The sequence below is a fragment of the Balaenoptera acutorostrata genome, chromosome 10, assembly GCF_949987535.1.
Source record: "Balaenoptera acutorostrata chromosome 10, mBalAcu1.1, whole genome shotgun sequence".
Lineage (NCBI taxonomy): Eukaryota > Metazoa > Chordata > Mammalia > Artiodactyla > Balaenopteridae > Balaenoptera > Balaenoptera acutorostrata.
In genome coordinates, this window is record NC_080073.1 from 23161010 (window position 1) to 23177800 (window position 16791).

Here is a 16791-nt window from a genome sequence, read left to right on the forward strand (position 1 = left end):
CGGATTCACCTTTAATCAGAACTTCCAAGCCCAAAGCTTCTGCCACATGGAGGAGAAACTCAAAGAAAGTTTCTTGCCATTGTTAAAATGATGAGAAATAACTCAGTTTTGGTACGTATGAAAGGACATTTTCGTTGGAAAATAGCTCTTAATGTCTTAAGTTAGCGAGTGTTTATATCATTTTTATTCTTTCTCTTTGGCTAATATGAAGTAGACTTAACTAAATTCTCATACTCTGTCAGGGGTTGGTTGCCAGCCCGTGACTTCAGAGCTCAGGGTAATATTCTTGATGACATTTTGTCCATTATGCATGCCATTTACTTACATGGCACTAATGCAAGCGGCATGAGTGTTAGGACTTCAGTACTTGTGTTTTTATTCACTACTTGGTGGCACACTTTCTCCTTTTCCTGCTCTCATCTTTTCAGACCAGGAAGAGAGATAGCATTTGGCACTGGACGTGCTTGCCTTGTTATTGTCATGGGTGAGCAATTCTAAGGACAGGGAAGGCGGAGGCTCGTTATGTGTGGGTTGTAAGGACCACTGAGTCAGTAGCTCAAAAGAGATGAAGTCCCAATCCATATGCCCCTGTCTCTTACTCTTCTTAGGCCTGGGATAGGGCTTTCCTGAGGGAGAAATCTCTGGAATAGAAAAGGACCAGATATAAGCCTGTGAGTATTGCGAATGACTTGGATGCTTGTGTGGGGGCATCAAAACAAAAACAAACACACAGTAAAGATGAATTAAAGGACACCTACATTAAGCCAGTAAAGCATGTGTTTAAATTTGATTTTAAGAGAAGCTTCTTTAAAAACCTATTTAAAAACTTTATGTGCAACAGTATTTTAGAATTGGGTGAGACCTTCTAAATGTGAAAGAAAGCAATATCATAAGGCGAGTTAAATTTGAGCAAATATAGGAAGATTTGGCATGTTTTTCTGAAAGGGGGCCAAACCCATTATAGTTACCCAGCAAATCAGGTCTTGTCTCATCTTTGTCAGCTACTTGGTGTATCCGTGGAAATCCATAGAATGAGACCAGCAAGAACATAGCAAATAAGCTGCCTTTTGAGGCATTATTTTGAGGCATTTTGACACAGCAACATTCCTCTCTTCAATGTATAGAAAATATAAATTCTAGAAAATGTTATTATGTCAGCATTTTCCAAATCTCTCATAATTTCTATGGGCCGTGTGGTCTTAAAACGTAATGACCGGGGCTTCCCTGGTGGTGCAGTGGTTGAGAATCTGCCTGCTAATGCAGGGGACACGGGTTCGAGCCCTGGTCTGGGAAGATCCCACATGCCGCGGAGCAACTGGGCCCGTGAGCCACAACTGCTGAGCCTGCGCGTCTGGAGCCTGTGCTCCACAACAAGAGAGGCCGCGATAGTGAGAGGCCCGCGCACCGCGATGAAGAGTGGCCCCCACTTGCCACAACTAGAGAAAGCCCTAGCACAGAAACGAAGACCCAACATAGCAATCAATCAATCAATCAATCTTTAAAAAAAAAAAAAAAAGTAATGACCACAAGAAGATGCCCATGCCTTTCTGCCATTTCTATGCCAGCAGTAGCCCCCTTTAGAGAAGAGCGTTGCCAGCCTGAGAGGTCAAGAGGCAATAGTCAGTATGAACTCTTGTTCCATTTGCTTAAAGCGAATGGTTTTAATTAAACACCTTTCACAACTTTATTGCTGTGCTTAGCAAGCCTTGAGGCAGTCCAGACTGGTCCTACTGATACTCAGAAATTATCTGTAGAAAACAGCCTGATGTCTTTCCGAAACAAAATCTTTTTAAAATAAAGTTGGGTCAAAACTCAAATAAAACTCACTCCAAAACAAAACGTGCAATGTCTGTTCTTGTACACTTTGTACTTTATAGTTAAGATTCTTTTTTTTTTTTTATTAATTAATTTTATTTATTTATTTATGGCTGTGTTGGGTCTTAGTTTCTGTGCGAGGGCTTCCTCTAGTTGTGGCAAGCGGGGGCCACTCTTCATCGCGGTGCGCGGGCCTCTCACTCTCGCGGCCTCTCCTGTTGCGGCGCACAGGCTCCAGACGCGCAGGCTCAGTAATTACGGCTCACGGGCCCAGCTGCTCTGTGGCATGTGGGATCTTCCCAGACCAGGGCTCGAACCCGTGTCCCCTGCATCGGCAGGCAGACTCTCAACCACTGCGCCACCAGGGAAGCCCTATAGTTAAGATTCTTAATGAGCACCTGGGCCCTTGGTGCAGAAGGCTTTTTTTTTAAATAAATAAATAAATAAATAAATTTATTTATTTTTCACTGCGTTGGGTCTTCGTTGCTGCGCATGGGCTTTCTCTAGTTGCGGTGAGCGGGGGCTACTCTTCATTGCAGTGCACGGGCTTCTCACTGCGGTGGCTTCTCTTGTTGCAGAGTGCGGGCTCTAGGCGCGTGGGCTTCAGCAGTTGTGGCACGCAGGCTCAGTAGCTGTGGCTCGCGAGCTCTAGAGTGCAGGCTCAGTAGTTGTGGCGCACGGGCTTAGGTGCTCCGCGGCATGTGGGATCTTCCCGGACCAGGGATCAAACTCGTGTCCCCTGCATTGGCAGGCAGACTCTTAACCACTGCACCACGAAGGAAGTCCCTAGAAGGCTTTTTTTTTTTTTAACAATGTCTAAAACACATCTTTTAACAGTCATTCTTTTTGGAGTTATAAATTAATTTCCACATCACTAGTTCTTTAAAAAAAAAAAAAACTTGAGAATTAAGTGTCTGAAAGATTTATTTCATTTCCTAAATAATTGTTCTGTAATTTAATCAGTGGTCGGTATGGAGTATTTGGAATATAGAAAAGCACACAGAAAAAAAATCACTCATAATTCCTTAGCTCAGAGATAACTATTATTTAAATTTGGCCTGTCTGCTTCCAGTGTTTTCTTTTTCTTTCTGTATAAATACACATATGTTTTAAATTATATTGGGATCATACTGTTTTTTCCACTTAACAGTATACTGAGATCACTTTACCACATCATTAAATTTTTTTCTGCAACAAGAATTTTAGCACTCATGTTATGTTCCATTATGTTAATACACCCTTATATTTTTAGCCTTTTTCCTGTTGTTACGACATTTAGCTGGTTTCCTGTTTTTTGCTGCCACCATAATGTGATCATCTTTTATATTTTTGTGGTATTAGTTTATGCATGGAATTGGAATTATAGTGTCTTTTCCCCCCTTTGGGGACATGGGACTATATTAAATGTTTCTTTTTGTAATTCTACACCTAAATATGAAATAATTTTATTTTTTGTTTTCCCTCCTTAATATGATACTCTGGCAACAAGTTAGTTAATTGAGCTTGGTTGGCTTTCACTGTTCCTTGAACAAAGTGTTTTACTAAATGATCCCAAACGTTAAATAAAAACCAATTAACAAATAGCTTAGATATTAACAGATGTCTTCAGGAGGTCTGTATATAATTAGAGGAAATAAATCTTACTCTGATAGTGACAGTTGGGTAAAACAAATTATTATCATCAAGGGCATTTCATTGTAAGACGACAACCCAATAAACAGAATCTGTGATAAAATGTAAAAGTCACATAAAAATCTAGTATATCTTGTAATAAATATGTGGTTATCAGATTTTGGATCTGATAATAAATATATGATACTTTGTGGTTGCTACAGATTTGCCTCCAGTAAGAAAGGAAACATCCTTTTAAAAAAAAATTCTTTTCTTAATCTATAATAGTAGAATATGAACATGTGAGTTTTATAGATTTTACCTTTTCCATATATTGAAGAGATGAATATTACTGTGTTAAAATTGCATCAAATTAGAGTCCAATAAACAGCTTATTTCCTATGTTCTTATTGGACTCATTTGATGGATTTTCATAGATGGACAAAGTAGGTAATTGAAATGAAACTTGGCTTGATTTTTTTTCAGTGATACTATTAATTTATAATGTAACATTGAATTATTTTCACTTATTTTATATATTTTAAACCAAGACCCTCAGACATTCTAAATACATGGAAGATTTTTTGTGTATTTTTTATTATTATTACTATTATTATTATTATTATTATTATTTTATTATTTTATTTTTTTATTTTTGTTTATTTTTTTTGGTAGCATTTTGATGATTTTGCAAGTATCCATGTGTGTGTCTGTGTGTCTGCTATTTTTTTCCATCACATTATGGCCTCTGGGGGAACAGGTTTCTTGCACGTACTTACTTTTTCTTCCTTAATGCTATAAGGAGGAAGAAAGCCATGGATCTGATTTGTTTCATTAAAGTACATTTTGTTGGTCAGTGTCTTGGTGGATGTAATCATAGTATGCAGTTAAAAGATCCAGAGCTTCAGGCTTATTGTGGTCACTTTCAGAGGTCCAGCCTGAGAATAACGCAGGCCAAGGTTCTCCCTCAAAGCTGGCTAAATCAGTTTTCTTTCTTCTCCTCTTCATTAGCATCATTTCTCCCCAACCCCCTTCTTTTGTATCCAGCCCCAGAGAAGGCAGGACCAATATAGATCAGACCCAGTGTAGCCATTTACATAGTAAATACCATATGTTCTCTATCTTTCTCTCTGTCTACCTTTCCTGTAACTGTAGAAGAGTGAAGTTTCTGGTTTCAGTAGAGTGGGAAGTTAAGAACCTTGGATTTAGTGGGTTGGAGTAGAGCACAGGAGAGGAGAGAGCAATTATGATGTTCTAATGTCATTAACTAGGATAAAGAAGCCCTCAACAGAGTCATTCTGTCTTAGTAAGATTTGGGAGCTCTTACCTCAGCTAATAATAGAGGACACATTGCCTTGCCTTACTTTGTTGGCACATTATCTCTATCATTGGCCTTGTGTGGCCACCTCAGACTCAAGGCTGAGAGACTTCAGGCTTCCCTGGGTGCTCTGGCCAAATGTCATTTTTATACCATCCTAATAATACACTGGCACTATGATTTTTAATAATTACTGCTCGAACAATTCTTGTTTGTCTTAGGAAATACACAAAACAGATGAAGACCACCCAGATCCCAACACTGTTATTAGCATCATGTTGTATGTTCTTCAGGTTTTTCTTATCACAGTAATTCATGCTTCAGAGAACAAAGTGGTGACCTCCCTTTTTACACAGCCCATCACCCTTCCAGCCTGCAGGCCTCTTTGTAACAATGGAATGGAGTATTTCAGATCTGCAACAGCTGTGCTTGGAGAGATCTCCATTCTTACGTGTTAGGTGTGTAGGGCGAGGATGGCAGTGGGCATCTGTACATCTAAATGATAGTCATTAAAAACACTTGGGCGTTTAGAGACAAGCATGTAAATGAAATAAGAAAATGCAGTTACAGACTCGACAGAAGCAGAAAGCTGAAGCAGAAGCTAGAGTATAAGAAGCTCATTATGTCCCCATCTTTAACTTGGGCCTGAGAAAACCACATGAAATGTGAGAAATTCATTTAAGTTTCTTATTCAAACCATGTCATTCTTTTTGTTTTCTTTAGTTCATTCAATTTAACCACATTCTACTCCCTAAATTATGTCAAATTTATGTGTGGACTCTGTACTTAAACTCGTGTGAACTGTAAAGTTTGAACTGAGAAAGTTAATTCCCTGGACACCATACTCAATTTTTTTTTTTTTTTTTAAACTAAGATGCTTCTAGACATCTGAGGCCTAAGTAAAGGCTGGTTTTCACTTCAGGGCATCCTGCACTTGGATCTCTAAGACCTCATGTCCAGGCAGATTCCCCACTGACTCTCCTTGACACCCTGCCATGATGACCACAGCAACCACAAATCTGTCACTCCTCTTATTTGCCTCCCATTGCCCTCAGCATACAGTTCCCAGCGCCCACCGTGGCTTACAGGGCTCCACGTGAGCCAGCCCTGCCAGCTCTGCAGCCCGACTCCTGCCCTTTCATCTATTTGGTTTAATTTGGTCACTGTCCTCCTCTCTCTTCCTGCAATGTGTGAGCACATCTCCATCCTCAGAACTTTGCCTGGGCTGTTCTTTCTACCCCAAACTCTTCCCCTTTCATCTTTTTCTTTCTTCCACTCACTCTTCAGGTCTCATCCTCGATGTCACTATGCAGAGAGGTTTCCACGAACCCCTCAGACCTGGTTGAAGGCAAGGGTATTTTGCTGGTTACGACTTCTCAAATCATACTCCTTTTTAATTATGTAGTCACGTAGGTGATTTTGCGTTCAATTATGTTACAGTTATCCACTGCTTCCTAACATACTATCCCCCAAGTGTAGTGGCTTTAAACAGCAGTTTATTCTTATTTCTCCTGGTGCTGTGGGGTCACTGAGCTCAGCTGGGCAGTCTTGCTTGGAATATGTCATGAAGCTGCACACATTGGTGGCTGAGGCTGGAGCCATCTGAAGGTTCAGCTGCTCTGGATGTCCTAGATAGCTTCCTCACATGTCTGGCACCCCATTGCTCCTGGACCTCTCTCTTTTCTTTTTCTCCACATCCCATCTCATCTCTCCGTGTGGTTTGGCCTTTCATGGTGGTCTCAGCATGATCGTGTGTAGTGACTGGCTTCTGAGAGGCAGGAAATGGAAGCTGCCAGGGCGGGACTGGTACTGTGTCACTTCTGCCATGTCTATTAGAGAAGTCACAGGTCCTGTTCAGATTCGAGCAGGGTGGAGAAACACACCCCATTTCTTAATGTGGGAGTAGCAGAATCATATTGCATATGGTGGGAGATACTGCTTCACCGTCTTTGGAAACTGTCCAACCTCTGCTGCTCAACTGTCGTTCATGAAGTCATGGTCCATGTCTTATGCTATATTGGCACATAGCAGGTGCTGAGAACATACTTTTGAGCAAATAAATGAATAATAACTCCAGAGAAAAGTCTTGGACAGATACAAGAGAAGGCCAGGAAACAAATGTAAGTGATCTGGATTTCTCGCCTCTTGTTGGGTTAAATTCCATCTTCTACCTGCCCCACCCTTATATCTTTTAGAATTTGTCAACATCCAGGATGCTTTTATTTCACACATTTGCCCCTCACGTAGCACTTGGCTGAGCAACTGTGCTGTAGTTATTTCCTCTCCCACCTGTTTCCCCCTCACGAAATGAGGTTTCGTGAGGCCGTGCGTTGTATTCTTCAGGGTGCTTAGCTCAGTGTTAGACAAGACAGTGTGGCAGGTAAGAACCTGGGCCACTTACACATCTACCTGGGTTGGAATTCTACCTGTATCCCTCTTAGCTGTATGACCTTGGCAAGCGACTTAACTCCTCTAAGACTCATTTTTTCCCTGCCAGTAAAATGGGCATATTAATAGAAACAATTCCATAGTGCTGTTATGAGTATTAAATGGCATAATAAGACATATAAAGCACTTAGCACATACCATTCGTTATTATGTATTCCCAGTAACTCTTGGGTGTCATGTTACACTGATGTAGTCATCATTCAGTAGGGATTTGTTAGTAAATAAACATTTTAGAATTTTTGTATACTCCCTTTCAAAACATTCTACCCTGTACCTGTTCAAGGTAAAATTACAGTTTAAGTTTCCAAGACATCATCCTTTTACTAAAACACAATTTGAAAAATCTGTCATTCCATGCCTTTCCATTTGTGTTTTCGTTTTGTTTTGTTTTCGTGTTATAAGAGGGCAGTGGGGCTGCTTTTTTCCTCTCTTCACTTTTCAAAGTTGTTCCCTCAAGAGCTTAAGCAGGTACGATACATGCTTTGACTCAACCCTTTGCATTTGGTAAGAAAATTGTGAGAAACTGAAAAACTTCATACGCCTCAGTGTTTGAGATTAGAAAAATATATCAGAGCTATTATTTTGATTTGCAAAGTTTAAGAGATTCTGGCCAGTAATGCGAAAATTAGATTTCAGAGGGCAATTATATAGTTAAGGGTATTTATGCCGTTGACCTGAAGATATAAGAGAAAAAGAAAGTTTGGAGAACATTTTGAAATTCTACAGATGGCCTTGCAGGCCAGAGGTCATTAATTAGTAAGAAAGGTCCTCATCTCTGAATTTGTATCATTGTGGATGTTCCCTTTCTCTATTCTTAAAAACAAATTAAGTATTCCTACTTTTCAGAATCCTGACTTGTATCTAAAGTTATAATAGACTAGATTTAATATACTTTTCCCCCGGGGAAAGATAGTTAAGGATTTATGTTAGAAAGGAAACCTTCTGCTACCTCCCTTTTATAAGCAGTAAAGCATGTTATATTCCTTTATCTTGACTGTTCCACCAGGTAATATTTCATACCTGACCATCTATAAGTTTCCTGGTTGTAATCAATCCATTCTGTTGTTATCACACTTGCTTGCCACTGTTCCCCAAAACCTGAGCATTTCTTCCTGGAGATCATACTGCCTGATCTTAAAGGAAAAACAGGAGAACAAGGCACAGGTTTTGCCACATAGAAATCGATAGCGACAAACTTCAGTGCCATTTCATCTTGCCAGCTGCTATCTTGATAGCGCTACTGCTTTTCCATGTTAGTAATAGCAGAACATCAGATTAAGGTTCCCTCACAAGAGAGAGGTATACATTGAGAAGTTTATTTTTACTGCCTAAAAGCTACAAAGTCAGTTAGATTTATAGAGGCAGTCAACCACATTCAAATCAATGTTCTAGAAATTCCTTTGGCTTACCTGGTAAGTTAATGTCCATTTATTAAATCCATATTTTAAAAAATAGATGTGAAACACTGACCAGTGTTTAAATTCATTTGTTAAATCAGGGTTATTAAGCAGGGATACAGTGTAAGGGTTGTGTGTATTATTAAATGTACTGGTTGCTGAGAAATGCACTGGGAATTTGTAAGGCTGAGTCCTCATTCTTACTCTGACTATAATTAGCTGTATACTATTAGGTCTTTGTTTCCCAAACTTGAGTATGTCCCAGAACCACCTGGAGGGCTTGGTAAAATACAGATTTCTGGGTGCCATTTTAGATCATTTTCTTTAGTGATCAGTGCTAAGAAGGTAATATAAAACAGGCTGAGGTGTTAGTGAGTATGTTGGTAAGGGTCCCAGATACCACCAAACAGGATTCATATGCAAGGCTTTTATTGAGGAATTGCCTTTGATAGAAAATGGGGAAGAAGCCAGGAAAGGCTGGGAGGGCCATTGGACTGTGATACAGGTCTGACCCTGAGTGAGGGAGAAGGAGAGGTGAGAGGGGAAGTGTCCCATGATGAAGAGCAGAGTGACGAATATTTGGCAAGGCTATAGGGGTGTCCTGCAGCCAAAGTCAGCTGATAGTGAAGTCCCCTGTCTCCCAGGAATGGGCCTGCCCTAGTGTCCCTCCAGGCTTAGTCATTGCCTGGGAGCAGACCGGGGTAGTGTGGCCTTGGCACCAGTGCAGCCGGTCTCCCTCCTTCTAGTTGCAGGTCCGAGGTGCATTCTCATGGCCTCACCAGCCAGTAAGCAGTTACTTGAGGTGGAGTAACCAGGCAGGGCCTGTCCCTGGGAGGATGTGTGAGCTGAGACCTGAGTGACACCAAGGAATGAGTCTATGTTGACCTGGGGCTGAGTGGGAAGAGCAGGGGAAACAAGTGCAGAGGCTGCAAGGCAAGAAACAACTCAGGGTATTTCAAGGGCAGAGCAAGTGAGGAGAACTGAGTAGAAAGTGACAGCCTGCAGCCCGTTCAGGAAGGACTTGTGGGCCAAATTGGGAAGTTTTTTTTTTTTCCATTTTATTATTTTTTAATTTTTATTTTTTTAAATAAATTTTTATTGGAGTATAGTTGATTTACAATGTTATGTTAGTTTCTGCTGTACAGCAAAGTGAATCAGTTATACATATACAAATTGGGAACTTTAAATTTTATTCTAAATAAAATGGGAAGCCTCTGTAAGTCTGAGACAGAGATGGAGGTATGTGCTGTGGAAAGGGAAGAGAAAGACTGGAGACTGACTGGTTAGGACTCTAGTTAGCATTAGGCTAGGCAACCCCAAACTATCTTTTGAATAGTTTTTGCTTTTTGAAAAATTATGCCTTTGAATTACCTCTTTTTTCTCTAAGCCTTTAGGATCCTGAAAATATGGCGGGTAATCTACTTATTGTTGGGGAAACAGCTGCAGGCCCCTGTTTTCTTTCCCCCCATCAAGTATTTCAGGCCGTCTTTCTGTCCAGCCCCGCTTCCAGTTCATCCCGGTGGCTCTCACTCATCACGCAACCTTCTTTCTCCACTCTGTGCCCCTTTGGTTTTTGACACCAAGTGGTGCGTGCAGCCTCACATTTTCTTTCACACATCTTTACCATCATATCCAAACCAGCTGAGATACTGATCCACTCATCTCATTTCTCTTTCTATATATGGTCTCAGAAATTACAAGCAGTAACATTCCCAAAGGCAAAACTGAAGCAGGACATTGCTTAATATATGGGGGCAACTTTTAGACAAAAACAAATGAGTGGAATTTGGGTAAATTTGATTGATGAGAATAATTTCTCCTATTGTGACAGTTCTTAAGCTGCCCCCCATCCCGCGTCCCATTTTCCCCTTAGAAGCCCAGTGTGTACGAAAGGTGGAAATGCGTGTTTTGCTTTGGAGGTGTGGTGTGGTGAGTCTCGTCTCCTCCTTCACCCCTGGGCACTCTGGTCTGCCTGGACCTAGCGAGGGCTTTGACACTGGCTTTTTTCCTGTGTCTTCTGATAATTTTTTTGAGCAGCCACAGTGAGCACGGAGTAAATCCTAGCCATGCTGCTTGAGATTTGGAACGATACCTCTGGGAATGAGGGTGTCCCCATTTCCAAGGGATGCCAGCTGGAAAAGCGCTATTCCCTAGAAGGATGTGTGCGCACGCTTGTAAAATTTCACTCCCATAAGGACTTCTCACTGTCTTTCAGTTGTGAGTTTTTCTGTTCTTCCAGCATGTGGGGAGCTCTCCCAGGCCAGGAGAAGTTGGTGCTGAGGCTTTAAGTAAAGTGCTGATTGCCCTGTCAGTCAGAGCACTGAGGAACTGGCAGCTTCCAAGATTGATTCTTGACAGAATAATTAGAAAATTTTCACTTTTGGTAACCATTTGAGCACTCTCTAAAGGAATGGGCCCAGGCCAGGTCTCTGCTGTCCAAATCCAGAGGCTAAATGTTCAGGAAGACAAAACATAGTGTGTCACAGGAAAAAATTGCCTTAGATGTGCAAGAAGGGATGGCCCTCAAACTCCTGAACAGTGACACCCAGTTGTCTGGGTGTTTGCAGGTGTGTTTCCCTGGCCTTCTTCAGACACTGCTGCTATTTTAATACCTGCTTGAGATTATTTTGCTCTGTCGGTTGTTTGCCTTGGAGTGATGTGTGCAGACAGCTGGCGAGGCAGCTTTCTCCTCGACCTTTTTGTACGGATGACACTTTCTTCCTCCTCATTTCAAGAGGACCCATGGCCCTTGGGTAACCTCAGAGTCCCAAAGCCGCGTTTTTTGGGGTTTTTTTTCCAGACAGTCCCAGTCACTTGATCAGGGCAATGTTTTCCAGAGTTACACTATCTCAAGTATAGTGGGATACCAACAGGTCCTCAGAGAAAGGATAGGAAAGCAGTGGCTTCGGAGACAAATTAATTGCTTCAAGGAAAGGTAAAAAATTAATTTATGTGTTCTCCTTATTTTATAGGAAAATGTAAGTTAGGGAACTTAAACATTTATAATAAAATAGATGTAGATAAAGAAAAATATCTCCTATTTTATATCCTTTGTCGTAAATGGTTTCCTTTTTAAAAAAATAAATTTTGGAAAGAAAATAATTCTGTGTGCATATCTGTGCATGTGTACAGATATTTTTTTTTAAAGGTAACTTTTAAATTTTTATTTATTTATTTTTCGCTGCGTTGGGTCTTCATTGCTGTGCTCCGGCTCTCTCCAGTTGCGGCGAGCAGGCGCTACTCCTCGTTGTGGTGCATGGGCTTCTTATTGCAGCGGCTTCTCTTGTTGAGGAGCACGGGCTCTAGGCGCGCGGGCTTCAGGAGTTGTGGCACATGGGTTCAGTAGTTGTGGCTCGTGGGCTCTAGAGCGCAGGCTCAGTAGTTGTGGCGCATGGGCTTAGTTGTTCCGCGGCATGTGGGATCTTCCCGGACCAGGGATCAAACCCGTGTCCGCTGCATTCTCAGGCAGACTCTCAACCACTGTGCCACCAGGGAAGCCCCTGTACAGATAGTTTTAACACTCCCCAGATACCAGAGTTTCTTGGGGCAGATCTGAGAAATGCTGACATCAGCCATCATTACCTTGTCTTCCTTTAATAAGCACCGCAGCAGCAGTGATAACAATGAGGAGTTAACGTTGCTGGGAGTGCTCTGTGTGTGAGGCAAAGTGCAAAATGCTTTCTATGTGTTAAAATATTTCAGTTTTAAAAGTCAAAAAACTCTCAACGGTGTTTAGCTGCTTTGTTAAGTAGACAGTTTGGGGGGGGGGTTGTCATTTCTTCATCCCCCAGTTGTCTTTAATGAAAGCAGTAAAAGAGCAGAAGCCACAGCAGCACACCCTTAAGCTCACCTCATAGGACTTGCTTTTTGTCATTGCCCACAAGCCTGAGCTGATCCCCATTTTCTGCAGACTAAATTCTAAACTCTTGAGTCAGAGATTCAGAAGCTTGCGTCGTCAGGCAGACACCCTTACCTTCCACTGCCGGCATAGACTCTACCATCTGTTCCAAGTACCCTTGTCTCAGAATGCTCTGCCTCTCCCTCCCCACTTTGTCTGCCTCTGTTATCACTACTGCCTTGCAAATCTTCCCACACTGAGTGAACTGGAGGTCATCTACCGAGTCAGTTGGACTAGAGGTCATGTTGCCCCCCACTGACCAGGAGACAGTTGGCAACCTCTGGAGACATTGTACCAACGATTTGTGGTGGGTGTGCTCCTGGCATCTAGTGGGAAGAGGCGAGGGATGCTACTAGACATCCTGTAGTGCAGAGGGCAGTCCCCAAAAGGACTTATATGGCCCCAAATGGCAATAGTAACGAGATTGAGAAACCTTGCACTACATGTAAGGTCCTTTTGTTTGACACTGTCTTCTCAGTGTTTGATACATAGTATGTGATTTAAAACATCTGGAAATTAATACACATACTCCTTCCTTCCCCGAATGCCATCTTCCTTTGTACTTCTTCAAGTATTGTTATATGGAAATCTAATTACATTTTATGTTTTTACAATGAGTTGGCTTCAATGCATTGTAAATGCTCAAAACCCTGAGTCTTGTTTGGGGTGTTAAACTCACATACAGCATGGGTAATTTGTTAATGGTCACATTTCAGTTTTCTTCATCTTGCCCCTTGAAAGAGAAGCATAAAAATGCATTTTCTTAGGAGCCCATTAGAAGAAAGGGCAGTCTCTCTGTTATAGAATTTTCAGGCATGTACACATGTGGATGTCGTGCAGCAGGAAATATAAGACTCCTGAATGTGCTGGGTCACTGAATACACAGGGGCCTTGGATAGCGTGGACTTGAATCCTAGCCCCCTAGCTCAGAGACTTGAGACAAATTACTTAACCTGTCTCTCTTCACGTCCCCTTCTCCATCTATAAATCTCGAACAGAGAATGCTCACCAAAATGTTCACGTTGGTAATATTATCTTTGATTGGTGCTATTTGGGGGTGATTTTTACTTTCTTCTTTTCCATATTGTTTTAATTTTTCCTTTTCAGTGGACATGTATTATTTTTACAATCAAGTGGGAATTACCATTAACATACATAGTCAGGATGAGAAACCAGATTTCCTATCTCCTTCTCTGGGCCCATTAAGAGGCCAATGAGTAAAAAAATCATTTTTTACAAACAAAATTCTACCATTGGTTTGAAATTATAGTAAATAATAATTATAGTAAATCGAAGCATTCCAATTATTTGAACCTTAGTTTCCTCAACTGTAAAATGGGAGTATTAATGACCTGATCAGGGTAATGAATAATACCATTGTGGTGGTATTATAGTTCTGTCTCTTCCTAGTGATGTATAACCTTAGAAGAGTAACTTCCCAACTCTGAAGTCAGTGCCTTCTATGTAAAATGGAGTTATTAAAATCCTTGCAAAGTTGATATGAAGATTGGTTAAAATAAGGTATTGCATCACTTGACAAAGAACATGGTGTTCAATAATTTGTATATACTGCTCTACTTTCTGATATTAGTATTAATTATTATTGTCACTTTTATTGTTACTATTATGTAATTGTGTGAACCAAATTATAACTTTCACTTGGAACTTTTTTAGATTTAACTTATCATTACCACTCATTATTTTTAGCTATGCATCTGTCACTGGAAATTATAAGACCTCAGTCAGGGATAATTTACTCCCAAGACATTAATTGGTATAAGGCAGAGACTCTTGGTACTGTGATATCAAATATCAGTTCATTAATTCTTGTTCAGTAGCATCTCAACAGAATGCCAGTCAATTCTGTGATATTTTTCAGCCTCCCTTTCAGCAAGGTAGAATCATGTGATGGCTTTCTGGCCATTGAGAGATAAACCAAAATATAGTGTGGGACTTCTGGCAAGGTTGTTTTTAATAAGCTGAAGTGGTTGGAAAAGAAGCCCTTTTGCGTTTTCCCTGTTCTTGCCTGCTGCTTAGAATGCCTTTGTAATGGCAGGAGCTCCAGCAGCACTCTTGGACTAAGAGAGAACCTCAGTATGGCAGCTCTGCGTGATGAAGGAGAAAGATCAAGGGCATCTGAGTCCCTGATTGACTTTAGGTAGCGTCAAACCAGTCCTGGCCTACACACCAGCAGTCTTCTTTTATATGAGAGAATAACTACTTGTATGTTTAAGTCCCTGTATTTCTTTGTTCTTGACTGATCCAGTCTTGCTGCTGAGAGCTTTGGCATACTTCCTCTCATTTACCATGGAATACTTCCAATATTTTTGTTCTTCCTTGGTAAATTTCTCTTCCAGTATAAAGCAGATAAATAAGTTGACTCAAATTTAAACTGGACTTTTGAGCAAATCAACAAACAAAAACTTCCACAGGAAGTGCAAAGACAAATATATGCTGTTCCTTGACATGCATTTTAGGCTTATTTGGAAAATGAAATGGTTCTAGAGAAAGGAGTTGTTGGCTTGAAGGAGGTCTGCTGCCTGCATTCCATCTGCATATGGTATCCCAGTCCAGTTGCTCATCTGGTGGTTGATGCTACTTTAGTGTCAATGGAAATGCATGGTGTGCGGTCTGCTGTTCAGTACGGGGTTTTTCTAAAGGTGGTACCACTGTTTCTGTAAAGCTGTTCTGGTGTTTTCTTTCAAACAGATGGTTGTCGCATGAATCTGGTGGGTTCTTTGTATATATTGACTAAAGAAGGGCCTTGGAGAATATGTGTTTGTTCCAGAAAACAAAGAACGCTTAGTGTTTTTTTCCCTCTTCTTAAATGTACCTTGTCAAACAGGCCATGTTAGCTTAAACAGGAAGGAAAGTGTACAAATGTGATAACTAATTCATATTAAAGCACACACAGAACACAGCTGCCCTTTGAATGGTTCACTGGCCACCAAGATCAGGTGCCTGCTGAATTAAGAGCATTTGGATAATTGACCTTCCATCTGAATAAATTAGAATAGATTAGATTTGATTGACCACATAAAAATTTAAGTCATAAAAAAAAAAGTTCCTTTCTCCTTCTTAACTACTTTGTTGTGTTGAGTCTCAAAGGTAATTAACCGTGTGTTTTTCTTTCCTAATCACAAATTAGCAAACTAGAAAGGAGTGGTAATACATAGATGTGCCATTTCTTCTTTAACTGAAGGCCGCAAAGGACTGTATGACAGACTGAGTTGTTTAAAGACATTCTAGAAGGGCAGCGTGCTTAGGATGTTTTAATATGCATTGAACCTTCCCTACCGGCCGGGTGGGGTTGTTAGTGTGATTCCGATCGTTGGGGCAATTGGGATGTGATGTTCTTGGGGTACTTTTTACCCTTCTGACCTTTGCTCAGTCGAGGCCGCGTTCTCATGCATGAGATGTGATGTGATGAAGACCATGCTGTATAAGCAACAAACACAAGATTACTACTTTAAAACAAAGTCATGGAATTGCAGAGCTGACAAGGATCTTAGACAGCCATGGGTTCACTTGCTTTTCTTTATAGACGAGGAGACACAGGCCAGTAAGAGGAAATGCTCTGTCTTCAGATCAGAAACTAAGCTACAGGATGTTGTATGATGTACAGAATTGTTTTTATGCAAGAAGCCCTAGCTCCTGCACTTAATGATGTGCGGCTTTATTCAAATTAGCTAAACCCTTCTATAGAAAGAGGATATTTTTAATACCTAATTTTTAAGGTGGTTATGAGATTGAAATGAGAGAAATGTCTATAATGCATTGTTTTGGTTGTTGTTGCTATGTAGTAAACCATTCGAAAACCTAGTGGCTTAAAACAATAACCATGTTATTTTCTCATAATTCAGCCATCTGGGTTGGGATCAGGTGGGCATTTCTTGGTGTTCACTCTTCTTGGCTGCATTCAGCTGGTGCGTTGGCGGTGGCTGGGCTCAGCTGTGATGCTAGGGCCGTTGGGCTCTTTGCTCACCCCCATGTTGTTTGAGGGCCTCTACTTCTCCATGTGATCTCTCCACATGGTCCCTTTTTATGGCCTTTCCAGCAGGGTAACCAGGCTTATTAATATGGCACCTGAAGGCTTTCAACAGGACAATAGCAGAGACTGCCAGGCCTTCTCAAGATATAGGCCTAGAACTGGTACAGCATCTTTTCTGCCACATTCTAGTAGCTAAAGCAGATCACAGGCTCAGCCAAGATTCAAGAAGGAAGGCACTACAGTAGTAGATCCTTCATAAGTGTTAACATGGCTCAGTGTGGGACACCGATACAGCAGATCATGACAAGGACCC

General features: G+C 41.1%; 1 protein-coding gene across 5 annotated transcripts in view; it reads left to right on the forward strand.

The window, feature by feature from the left end:
- Positions 1 to 16791, forward strand: part of SUCLG2 (succinate-CoA ligase GDP-forming subunit beta) — a 259242-nt gene that overhangs the window by 171934 nt on the left and 70517 nt on the right. The gene's annotated exons all lie outside the window — the stretch shown is intronic.